Raw genomic sequence first — 13666 nt, 5'->3', positions numbered from 1 at the left:
AAACCAATAAAAAGACCTTCTGTAAATAAATATATAGTCAAGAGAAGCAAAATTCTACAATTACTTTTTCCAATAATGTATATTTCTTTCTGTATATTCAGTTCCTCACTTGCATTTGGGATGGTGGTTGGCATTCTTTATCACCAGTTGTCTGGAATTATTATTGGTCACTGCATTGATCAGATTTCTAAATGTTTTCCAAGTTGTGTATTTTTATGGTGCTGTTTTTATAGTATAAAATACTCTCTTGGTTCTTCTTTTTTCTGCTCTCATCACTATCAATTCATACAAATCTCATGAGGATTCTCTGAAAATATCTCCATCATTCATATCATATAACTTGTTCATCCATTTCTTGCATGTAATAGATATTTAATAAATGTTTGCTGAGAGAAAGACTTATCAAACAAGAGATATGGAGGGGAAAAGAAGGTAAAACAAGAAATTTTGATCATATAAATATAAATGTGTTTTCACAAACTCAATGGAACCAAGATTAAAAAGGAAATAGCTAATTGGTGAAAAATATTTCCAGAAATAAAAATTTCATTTCCAAGGATGAATTCAAATTTAGAAGAATAAGAGAGATTCCCCAATTGACAATTGTCCAAATTATATGAATAGGTGATTTTTTCAAGAAATTTAAGCTATCAATGGCTATATTAAAAATCATTAATAATTAAAGAAATTCAACTTCATGTAACCTTGAATAAGGTTCTACCTCACATGGATCAGACATAAATCTGACAGTAAAGAAAGAAGACAATGTAGGAACAGAAGAAGAAAAACAGGAACATTAAAATATTGATTTTGGAGCTGTGAATTGAGTCAATCATTTTGGTAAGCAATTTGAAATTATTCCTGAAAGGTTATTTAACTATGCATACTCTTTGATCTGATGGTATCATTATACCCAATATATCAAAGAAAGCATATGTATATATATATATATATATATATATATATATATATACATACATATATATATGTGTGTGTGTGTGTGTTTGTGTGTGTATGTATTATATATACATATATATATATGTGGGTCTTATATACAAGATGTGTATATCTATACATATACATACATATACACATTCTATTTGTGTGGTGGCAAAGACATAGAAACTAAGTATAAGTATATTTCTATCAGCCTTTATTAGTTGAATATTGTATAGATGCTGATCCAAAAAATGTTTTAAATTTGATAGTTTTGGGGGGAACCCCACTTGATACCAGTTGCTATTTCTACTTCTAGGACATCACATGTCTCTTGTACAAGTAGTCAATATTTTAATGTTCCTGTTTTTCTTCTTCTGTTCCTACATTGTTATCTATATTTACTGTCAGATTTATGTCTGATCCATGTGAGGCAGGTTGGCCAAGGTGGTAATGCTCTGTTACTTCTTTCTAAAGACCAACCTAGCTGCCTTCATAAAGGATCATCATTAAGTTGGTTAGAGAGTAATTCACTTTTTTGACCATCAATCATGACCTACTTTAGGTAGGAGTTGAAATCTGTATCAAGGGAAAGTGAAATAATTAAAAAATCACTAGCATTTATTTAGTATTTAAAGTATCACAAAGCAATTTGCATATGTCATCTCATTTAATAGTCACAATAATCCTTACATTCTATTAGTATTCTCATTTAGCAGTCAAGAAAACTGAGTCACAGAGAGTTTAAATGATTTGTCATAGGTCACAAAACTCATATGTATCTGAAGTTTCAGTTATCATCTCAATGGAGGTCTACTTGTTCAGCCTAAATATCTCTGCTGAACTCCTGATTCACATGCTTTACTGCCTTTTGGACATCTTGACCTAAAAGTTCTGTAAACATTTTAAATGACTTTTGTTTAGTCATTCAGCAATGTTTGCTTCTTAATGACCCCATTCATATTATGTCAAGCCCTAGTTCATAAGATTTTCATGGCAAAGGTCATTTTTTTCCCAAAGCGGATCAATTTTTGTCAGAAGTCTCCACTATGACTAGTTCACCTGAGGTAGCCATGAGGCATAGCTCAAAATTTCATTGAGTAATGACAAGGCAGTGATTAGGGAAAGGATTCCATCTTTATACTTTCCATGTCCAAAACTGAACGTGTTATATTTCTACCCATATCTTGCTCTCTTCCAAACTTCCCTATTATTGTCATGGACAGTCAATTTAGGATATCTTGTATGAGCACTAACAAGGAATTCTTAGAGTATGCGCAAATCATTATGATATAAGAAAACTGGCTAAGAAGGAATCTGGTTATTAAAAACCTTAAAAGCCAAGAAAAGAATTACTTTGAGTAGGGAAAAACTGGAGTTCATTAAGGGATGGTATAGTCAGACCTTCATTTTAAAAAGACAGTACAACTATCCTTTCTACCATCACTACATTGTTTGTATATCTCCACTTATGTTCTCTGCTACTGCCACTATCCTGGTGCAGGCCCTCATAACTTAACACCTGACCCATTGCAATAACCTCCTGATTGGTTCTACTTGCCTCTTCTCTCCTTACCCTAAGCTATCCTTCACTTAGTTAGCAAATAAATGTTAAAATGTAGATCTAACCATACCATACCTAATAAGCTCTAGTGGCTCCCTATTACCTAAAGAATCAAAATGATCCTCTTCTTAGCTTTTAAAACTATTAATAACCGGGCCCCTTCTTACCAAGTTTTCTAATACATAGTAACTTTCACATACTCTAAGACTCCCTTGCTCTTGTTCATTCAAGTTACTATTTGTCCTCCAAGCCTGGGTTTCTTTCCCTCCTCATTTATACCTCTTAACTTCACTAGCTTCATAGAAAACTCAGATGAAGTCACACCTTTTATAAGAAACCTCTTCCAGGCTTATAAAATCTTAGTGCCTTCTCTGTATGTCACATGTCCACTCTTGTATCCTATATATATCTTGTGTGAACTTGGGTATTTTCACTTATTTTTCTCAATTAGACTGTGAGTACCTTAATAGAACAATTGATTTATTTTTTGTCTTTTAGTCTATCCCCTGTGTAAGACCTGGTACATGTCAGTAAAAAAATGCTTCTGGAGGGGCAGAGCCAAAATGGCTACAAGAGAGAATCAGCTCTTAGGAGCTCTCACATAAAACTTATAAACTAAGGACTCTAACTAAATTTTCAAGAGACAGAACCCACAGAGGGTCCCAGTAAAGCAGTTCTCCTACTCAAGGGAACCTGGAAAAGAGCAGAAAGGCTCTGCTCCCCGGGGTTGGAGGGGCAGCCCGCCAGAGGGGTGGCCTGCCAGATCAAAAGAAATCGAACCTCCTGGAGGCAGCACCAGGGTGCTGGGAACTGCAGCTCACAGGGAGTTTCCTGACTTATGCCCTGGGGAGCACCTGGCACAACTTGGGGGAACAGTGGTGGGACCTCTGCCAGAACAATCACGTGAAGCCCAGCCCTCAGGGCACACAGCAAGCAGCATGGCCAGATCCAGAAACAGGAAGCAGAAACAGGTAAGCAGGAGCCCCTAGGGGCATGAGTGCACTGAGCCTAGGGAGGGAGTTGAGAGAGACTGATGAGCTCTGTCCTCTGCCCCTGGAACAGGACACTGGGGTTCTGACCACATTCAGATCCTGATCACAGTCTAGGCCCCCCCACCATAGAACAGCAGCTCCCCCCACCTCAGTCCTGTGACTGGGGGGGTGCTTATGGCCATTCACAGACCAGAAGGGAGGACAGAGCCTCACATGCTGAGATCCTTCTGGGAGTGTTCCAAAAGCTCAGGAAGCACCCCAAAACCAGGCTCAGGCCAGGAAAATGAGTAAACAGAGTAAAAACAGAAACAAGACTGGATTTGAAACCAGGTACTCCTGACTCCAAGGACAGTGCTTTATCCACTATGCCACCTAGCCTCCCCCACTTGGTACTTTTTAAGAAATTAGTTTAGAGTTTCTGGGTGACTTGGGCAACATCTAATCCAATCACCTATTTTTACAGATGTGGAAATTGAGATCCAGATAAATTAAGCAACTTGCCCTATATTACTGAGGTATTTAATGGAAGAGATGAGATTTATTTGAAATGAGGTTTTCTAACTTCAGAGGCAGAGATCATTTGACTCCACCATGTGACCTCTAACTATGTAATTTGAAAATCTTTACTAGATTCCTAATTATGTAACTCAACTACTTGAAAAAATCTTTGAGGATTCCTACTATAGGATAAAATTGACATCCCTCAGAATTCCATTGAAGCTTTCTAAGATCAGACTCCCAAATGTCTTTTTAAATATGTCTTATCACCCTATTTCCACTCTCTAGTCACACTGACTCTCAACATCCCAAATTGTCCTTTAGGCCTGGAACACAGTCCCTCTATTATTACCACTATGCTTTATAGATTAGGTAAGGTTACTTCTCTTGGTAGCTTTCAAGTAATTTCAGATAACTGCAAGTTAAAAATTCCCTTTTGTGGGGGATTAATGTCATGTATAAGATGTTTCTAACTGCCTTTCAGAAAGCTTTTTTTGTAATATGATTTTTTAAGTGAAGTAAGGCTGTATTATTCTAAATATTCAATAGTTCTTTTGACAAAATAATAATCATAAGTGGGGAGATTTAAGGTGAAAGTACTTCATAAAGAGTATATGACAACTCAGTCTCACAAGTTCCATTAAAACTATCTAAAGGAAAGCAACATGCTCCTATTCTATCTCCTCCCTCCTCCCAAATTGATAAAACATAAGCCTATATATTTAAATCTTAGAAGCCATCTAGTCCAACACCATTATTTACTAATGAGAAAACTGAAAATGAAAAATGTTAAATGACTTGTTGAGGGTCATGTAACAACTCTCAGAGTAAGGATCTGAAGTACTTCTGAGTGCAAAGGTAGTGCTCTATCCTCTTCACCATTTGGCTTCCTACAAATCTTTAGTGCCTCCTTTAATTATACTCAGAGAATATAAAGTTGAAGGAATAGGGGAATTTAGTCTGGAGCAGAGAAAACTTAGGAGCTGCATGGTTTTCAAATCCTAATGGACCCCTGCGGATAGAGAACAAAATTTATTCTAATGTCCCTGATGGCAGAATGGAACAGAGAGGCTGATTATAGTTCAAAATTAGGAATTTCTTTGAAAATAGAGAAGGCCTATGACAGAATGGGATGCTTTATGTTGGAAGCAGTACTCTGTCCCTGCAGGAGTTCAGGAAAAGTCTAAAAGACCACAAATAGAAAACTCCTGCTCCACAAAGAGGTTGTCCCAGATAACCTCTCAAGTATTTTTTTAACTGAGTTTGATTTTATGCTAACTTTGACATCTTCTTGAACGTATGAATGTTTTCTGCTTCCAAGAAAATGGATTCCTATCTTCTATGTCTGTTGATTTTATGTATATGAATTATCCATTGTACCTTGGGGACCCTGCATGGAAGGCAGGTGGGAGGTCTAGGCTTTTAACAACCTTTAGCCCAAATGGAAGAGAAGAAAGATACTCATCCAATACATGACAATTGAGTTGTAAGGAATGAGGTGTGCACAAGATTTTTACAGGGTACTGGGGAGAAGGCAAGTATATGCAAGTTTCCCATGAGTTATGAACAGAAATAATTGAGAAAAGGGGTCTAGGAAGTAATAGAGAAAGAAGATGTGAATCTGAGAACACTTGTTTCTTTATTTTATATAAATGAAGTTGGATTTTATGCTTTAATTTTTTTGTTCTGAGTGAAACTAGAGAGTAAAAGAAATTGCTCTGTAAATAGTTCTGTTACTGTGGAGGGTACGACCATCTTCCTAGTCATTCAGGTTTACAATCTCAGTGCATGCTTGACTTCCCATTCATGCTTGCCCTATACATCCAATTTATTTATGAGACTTGCTGTTTCTACCTTTACAACTTTTCTCATGTTCAGTCCTTTTGATTCACACAGCTACTACAGACTCTCAACACCTGTCTGGACTAATTATGTTATGACTTCTTGTTTATCTCTTTACTTCTAGTTTCTTTCCACTCCCAACAATTCTTCACCCAACTACCAAATTCATATTCCTAAAGGGTTGAACTGACTATGTTATTCCCATTAATCAAAATATTCCCATTGACCCCCTTTTAGCTCCAGGACCAAATATAAATTCATTTGACTTTTAAAGACCTTCAAACCTGTACTATTCCTACATTTATGATCTTAGATTTATTCCACTTTACAATACAACTACCTGGACTTCTTACTTTTACTCAAATATGACACTGGCACAGGACCTCCCAGCATGGTGTGCCCTCATCATAGAAGGTGATATGCCCTATAAGCATGGCAGAATTGAAACAGCTCATAGGAAATGTGCGATACATAAGTTTAGAATAATCATCCCAGTATTCACATGAATTATCTGTGCCCCACCTGTGGTAGAGCTTTGTGAACTTGTACTGGTCTGATCAGCCATAGTCAGTAACACTGAAATTCATCTCTAACACAGTGGTCAGTTTGGTCTTCTTCGATAACAAAAGACAAGAACCAAGCACCCAACCAAACAAACAACCCCCATGCTTGGAATGCTCTCCCCTTCTTCCTCCCATTCTTTGCTTTTCTAGCTTCCTTAAGAATTCAAACATTCAAAAATTACACACTTACACATACATACACTTAAATTCCATTTTCTGGGAAAAAGTCCATTTTGTCCTGTTCTCTATCCTAACCTTTTAAATTCTTACTGCTAGTCCCTTGCCTCTGAGATTACCACCATTACCATTGTACCAGATATATATATATATATATATATATATATATATATATATATATATATATATATATATATTATACAATGAAAGCAGTTTGTATGTGGTAGTCATCACTATCAGAATGTGAGCTCCTTGAGTACAAGGACTGTATTTTCCCCTGCATTATATCGGGAACATTTGAAGTATTTCGTAAATGCTTGTTAATTGACTTTCTGTTGACTGAAACAGTCAAAGAATAAAAAATAAAGGTGCCTTATGGTTATTATTGAGAAGTGAATCTTTTGTTTAAAGACCAAAATTATAATAACAAAAAAGCATAGCAATGGAAAGGTTCCTGAAGTATTTCTTTCACTCCCCTCATTTTCTAGAGGAGTAAACTGAGGCCTAGGAAGTGGTATCAACTTATCAAAGTGATGGAATTAGCTATTGTCAGATTAAAAATAAAACAGTAATTCCTCATCCCCAGTGCAGTGATCTTTAAATAAGATTTTAAATATAGCATTTTATACTTTTAAAAAATTATTATTTTATTTTTCTCTAATTATATATAAAAACAATTTAATATGATTTTATTCAAATTTTTAGTTTCAAACTAACTCCCACCTTTTCTTCTCTCCCTCACTCCCTTATTGAGAAGGCAAGCAATATGACATAGGTTAGACATGTATCACTTTATGTTTTTCAATGTTGTGTGTGCATATGTGTATGAGTGTGTATTTTCGACTTTATCTCTTGGTATTGAGAGGTTTTATGGAATAAGATTAAGAGCTTGATGTGTATTCCGGTGGCCCAATTTGAACCACAAGCTGCTATTGCAACTCTAATGAACCAGTTCCTTAGGCAATTCTCTAAGACTACAATTTATAGAAGAGTTACTTCTCAACATTCAAAAAGAGGTATCCTCATCTGTACTTCCCTAGATATATGGAATCACACATTTAGTACACAAAAATCTTTGATAAATTAAGGTTTAATTTCTCCACTTGTAAAGATGAGGAACTGGAGAAACACAGATGACAAATAAGTTGCTCAAGGTTACATAGTGTGTGTTTGACCAGGGCTACATTTAGCTCTAAACCTCCTGGTTCACAGAATGTCACAGCTGGCTGGGTCTTAGAAGTCATCTTATCCAATTCTTATAAAAGAAATCTCTACTAAAACATACTTGACAAGACATTCACTGAAGGGGTCCTCCCAGCCTCTCTCAGGATCTTCTTGTGTTTTAGAAAGCTCTATTGGGAAGATTTTCTAGACATCAATGACAAATTAGCCTCTAAGTATTTTTGACCCTTTACTTTGGATTCTGCCCTCTGGGACCAAAGAGGAGAAATAAAATCTACCTTTTATATAACAGACCTTTGACATAGCTTCCATGCTCCTCTTCCCTTGTTTCTTTTCTCCAGGATAAAATCCCTATTTTCTTCTACCAATTCTCCCTTCGAAAGGACTCAGGGCCCTTCATCATTCTATTTGCCCTTGTCTGGATGCTTTCCAGTCCATCAATTTATCAATGTCCTTCCTAATCCATGGTGACCAGAATTGAACACAATACTCCAGATGAAGTCTTATGATGGCAGAGTACAGTGAGACTATTACCTCTCTATTCCTGAGAACTATGATCATGTAACACATTGCCACTTTCATATGTGAATATTTGCTGAAAGAGGCAGAAGGAACAATTTTATGAGTAAAGCACCTTAAAATGATTCTGAAGACCTGAACGTCTCAGATAAAGACAGTTTATAAGGAAAAAAGAGCAATGACTGAGTTGTCCATAAATTGATCTACATAGGAAAGAGAATTATTGGAAAACTATATGAATTGCATGTACGGAAATTCAAAATTATATGAATTGCATGTATTATACCTGTGGAGAGCTGTGCTTTTTGAATACCACTACTCAGGAGGATATTCAAATTTATGACATTAGAAACCACATAGCTTGATGAAAATCTAGGAATCAGAAGAATAAAAAGACACATACATCAGTTCCCTGAAAAGAGAGGATGACAATGGAAAAAGGAATATAGGCTCCCCCCTCCATTTGAAAGAAGTATGTTAGAGAGAAAACATCTGCCTCAAACTATCAGCTCAAATAGTCAACTGAAACCAGGTAGATTCTGCAGCTGCTAAGACCTCTATGGAAGGGATGTCAACAGGTGCTGGAAGTTTGTTGGAAAAAGCAAAACCTTTGTAATGTAAGAAAAGATGGTTAAAATGTCTATTTTGTTGTTTGATTTTGTCTATAAAGCTGTATAGAAAAGCTAGGCAGAGCACTGGAAAAAGACCCAGACCTAGAATCAGGTAGACCTGAGTTCAAATTTGATCTCAGATACTTATTATCTTTACCTCAGTTTCCTCCAGTGTATCTGCCAAGAAAACCCCAAATAGCAGTCATAAAGTCAAATAAGATTGAAACGACTCAATAACAGAAAATTCCCTGACTAAAGAAGTCAGTAGGTGCTAGTTCATTTACAAAAGCAGATTCTTGCTTTATGAAGAGCCTGCAAATGCTCATTTGCATTCTTTTTTGCTAACTTTTCCACTTTTAGAGCAGGCCTCCATAACCTTTTTTTTTAATGTTTCAGGGATTCCTTGGAAGTCCAGGGAAATCTTTGGACTCCTTCTCAGATTAAGGTATTTTTTAATGCATAAAATAAAAGACAAAAAATAAAGTCAATTATATTAAAATATAATTATCAAACAATAACAACAGTTCATGGACTGAAAGTTTGAGATTTTAGAGGAAGAAAGTTCTCAAAGCCCAGAAAGTTTATCTGAGGTGCCTTGCAGTTCCTTGACCAAAAGGGAACTACTTGTCACTGAAATAGTTTTACATTACTTCAACACGTTCTCAAGGGAAGATACCTTGAACTCCTTAGGCTCCCAGCTTAGGGCTGCTGTTTTCAGGAAAGAGTCTTTATTTAATTAATTTATTTATTTTTAATTTTAGAATTTTGCCCCTCATCTCATCCCCCCCTTCACCCCCCCCCCCCAGAGGGCAGTCTGTTAGTCTTTACATTGCTTCCATGGTGTATACATTGATCTAACTTGAATGTGATGAGAGAGAAATCATATCCTTAAGGAAGAAACATAAAGTATAAGAGAAAGCAAAATTACATAATAACTTTTTAAAATTAAAGGTAATAGTCCAGTCTTTGTTCAAACTCCACAATTCTTTCTCTAGATACAAATGGTACACTCCATCAGAGATATCCCAAAATTCTGCCTGATTGTTGCACTGATAGAATGAGCAAGTCCATTAAGGTTGATCATCATCCCCATGCTGCTTTTAGGGTGTACAATGTTTTTCTGATTCTGCTCATCTCGTTCAACATCAATTCAGGCAAATAATTCCAGGCTTCCCTGAAATCCCATCCCTCCTGGTTTCTAAAAGAACAATAGTGATCCATGACATGCATATACCACAGTTTATTAAGCTATTCCCCAATTGATGGATATTCAATCAATTTATAATTCTTTGCCACTACAAGCAGGGCTGTTATGAATATTTTTGTACAAGTGATGTTTTTACCCTTTTTCATCATCTCTTCAGGGTATAGACCCAGTAGTGGTATTGCTAGATCAAAGGGTATGCACATTTTGTTGCCTTTTAGGCATAATTCCAAATTGCTCTCCAGAAAGGTTGGATGAGTTCACAGCTCTATCAAGAATGTATTTTTTGACTCATTGCATTTTTAATATTTACAGTATTTTACAACTTTCTGCACATAAAAATCAATATATATATATATATATATATATATATATGTATATAAAATACCACCAACTATCTAACATCAGTGATCCTCACTGGTGAGTTCAACATTTATAAGTATAAGGAAGACATCATTCTGCGCAGCCTGTCACAGAGACTAATCTACAGTCATGGACGTCAAATGATTAAAATATCATGATGAGGCCTTTCTATAAAGATTATTAATTACCACCTGAAAAACTGTATTTCATCTGCAATCAGCCAACAAGAAATGATTTTAAGTAATTTTTAAACATGTTAAAATAAAACAATGCCATGTACAATACTCCCTAAATCTTATCCTATTGGCATTATTTATAACTTTTATTGCCTCTGACCTTTAAATGAATCTACATTTTATAGTAACTGAACTAAACATCACTTCCTCTTAAGTCATCACTGTGAAAAGCATATGCTAGGCAGGTGAATAGTGAGCTAAAATTTTTCTTCCTAATGTCAAGAGACAGAAGCAAGACTTTTAACCTCATCCACCAGATGAGGGTCCTCTAGATCCTGGGCTCCGTGAACATGTTCTACCTCCTTCTCCAGTCAAAGGGTTATAATTGCTTCCCCTCAAAGGTTTTCTGTGAGGTTTAGGCTTTGGTATAGTTGAAGAACCAGAAGGACCAGGTTCAGGGTTTTGTTCTGACCACTTTTTAGAATATCCTTTATAGCTTTTTCCTTCTTGCATGCTTTCCCACATGTCTATGTTCTGTCTTCTTTTCTCCTCTTCAAGCTGTTTTAATTTTTCTTTATACTTTTCAATTTGTGTATTTAATTCTTCTTTCATTCTCAAATGAGCAGCTGCTAAAAGCTTCCTTTTGTTTAACAACAACATCAGGTTCTACACTAGACATAATAGATGCGTCCCCACTTCTCTGCCTCAAGGCTCTGAAGTTTCCAAAGAGCTTTTGGAAGATCAGGTAGAGGATAACCAAGGTGAAAAGAAGGTACCAGCCATAGTTGGAGAGCAGCCAGCCCACCGTGTTCTGCTGAAGGTGCAGGCCCTCCTGCTCCAAGGACAGCTTGGCCAGCAGCCACTGCACCTCATCCAGCTCCATCTCCCAGGCCGCTGCTGCTCCTTTAAGAATGTATTAGTATCCCATATTCCCTACATCCTTTCCATCATTGATCATTTTCCTTTCTGGTCATATTGGCCAGTCTGAGAGATGTGAGGTGGTACCTCAGTGATACTTTAATTGGCATTTCTCTAATTAGTGATTTAAAGCAATTTTTCTTATGACTATGGATTGCTTTGATTTCCTTATCTGTAAATTGCCTTTGCATATCCTTTGACCATTTGTCAATTGAGAAATGGTTTTGTTTTTAAATTGACTCAGTTCTCTGCATATTTTAGAAATGAGTCCTTTGTAAGAAATACTAGTTGTAAAATTATTTCCCAATTTACTACATTTCTTTTGATCTTGGTTACAGTGATTTTATCTGTTCAAAAGCTTTTTAAGTTTAATGTAATTGAAATCATCTAGTTTGTTTTTGGTGATGTTCTCCATCTCTTCCTTAGTCATAAACTGCTCCCCTTTCCATAGATCTGACAGGTAAACTATTCCTTGATGTCCTAGTTTGCTTATAATATTTTCTTTTATGTCTCAATCCTGTATCCATATTGATCCTATCCTGGTATAGGGTGTGAGGTGTTGGCCTAATCCAAGTTTCTGTCATACTAATTACCAATTTTCCCAACAGTTTTTATCAAAGAGAGAGTTTTTATCCCAATAACTGTAATCTTTGGGTTTATGAAACAATGATCTTACTATAATCATTTACTACTATTGCACCTAGTCTATTCCATTGATCCACGACTCTTTTTCTTGGCCAATACCAAAGAGTTTTGATGACTGAGGATTTATAATATAATTTTAGATCTGGAAGGATTAAGCCAGGATTAAGAAATTACATTTTTTTCCTAACCCATTAAAGTAATTTTTTGGAATTTTAATTGGTAGGTCACTAAATAAGTAGTCTAATTTTGGTAGAATTGTCATTTTATCATATTAGCTTGGCCTATTCATGGGCAGTTGATATTTGCCTAGTTATTTAAATCTGATTTTATTTGCGTGAGAAGTGTTTTGTAATTGTTTTCAAAAATTTTCTGACTCTGCCTCTGTATACTCCCAAGCATTTTTTTTATATTACCTGAAGGTACTTTGAATGGGATTTCTCTTTCTAACTCTTTCTGCTGCATCTTGCTAGTCATATATAGAAATGTTGAGGATTTATGAGGGTTTATTTTATAACCTGTGACTTTGCTAAAGTTTTTGCTAGTAATTTTTTAGATGATTTTTAGGGACTCTCTAGGTATACCATCAATATCATCTGCAAAGAGTGAGAGTTTTGTCTCTTCCTTCCCAATTCTAATTCCTTCAATTTCTTTTTCTTCTCTTATTGCTGAAGCTAACATTTCTAATACAATATTGAGTAGTGATAACAATGGGCATTCTTATTTCACCCCTGATCTTATTGGGAATGCCTCTAGCCTATCCCCATTGCATATGATGCTCATTGATGGTTTCAGATAGATACTGCTTATTCTAAGGAACAATCCATTTATTCCTACATTCACTAGTGTCTTTAGTAGGAATGGGTGCTGTATTTTGTCAGAAGCTTTTCCAGCATCTATTGATATAATCATATGATTTCTGATAGGTTTGTCATTGATATAATTAATTATACTAACAGTTTTCCTAATATTGTACCAACCCTGCATTCCTGGCATAAATCCTACTTGGTCATAACGTATTCTCCTAATGATAACTTCTTGTAATCATTTTGCTAAGATTTTATTTAATATTTTTGCATTTAAATTCATCGAGGAGATAGGGCTATAATTTTCTTTCTCTGTTTTAACTCTTCCTGGTTTAGGTACCATTAGGTATTTGTATAATAGAAAGAATTATGCAGAGTTTTATCTTCACCTATTCTTCCAGAGTTGATATAGAATTGGAAACAATTGTTTCTTAAATGTTTGATAGATTTCTCTTGTGAATCCATCTAGCCCTGGAGATTTTTTTCTCAGGGAGTTCAAGAAGGGCTTGTTGAATTTCTTTTTCGGCGATAGTGTTATTTAGGTATTTAATTTCCTCTTCATTTAATCTGATCAATTTGTAATTTTATAAATATTTGTCCATTTCACTTAGATTATTAAATTTATTGTCATAGTTGGGCAAAATAATTCCAGATCGTTACTTTAATTTCTTCC

At 35.6% G+C, this 13666-nt stretch overlaps 1 pseudogene; it reads right to left on the bottom strand.

Annotated features, from left to right (window-relative positions):
* Positions 1 to 10933: 10933 nt before the first annotated feature.
* Positions 10934 to 11522, bottom strand: LOC141515193 (selenoprotein S pseudogene; annotated as a pseudogene).
* Between the last annotated feature and the right edge of the window lie 2144 nt (positions 11523 to 13666).

The sequence above is a fragment of the Macrotis lagotis genome, chromosome 1 (assembly GCF_037893015.1).
Source record: "Macrotis lagotis isolate mMagLag1 chromosome 1, bilby.v1.9.chrom.fasta, whole genome shotgun sequence".
NCBI lineage: Eukaryota > Metazoa > Chordata > Mammalia > Peramelemorphia > Peramelidae > Macrotis > Macrotis lagotis.
The sequence above is the reverse complement of the archived record's forward strand: the minus strand, read 5'-3'. Positions and strand labels throughout refer to the sequence as shown.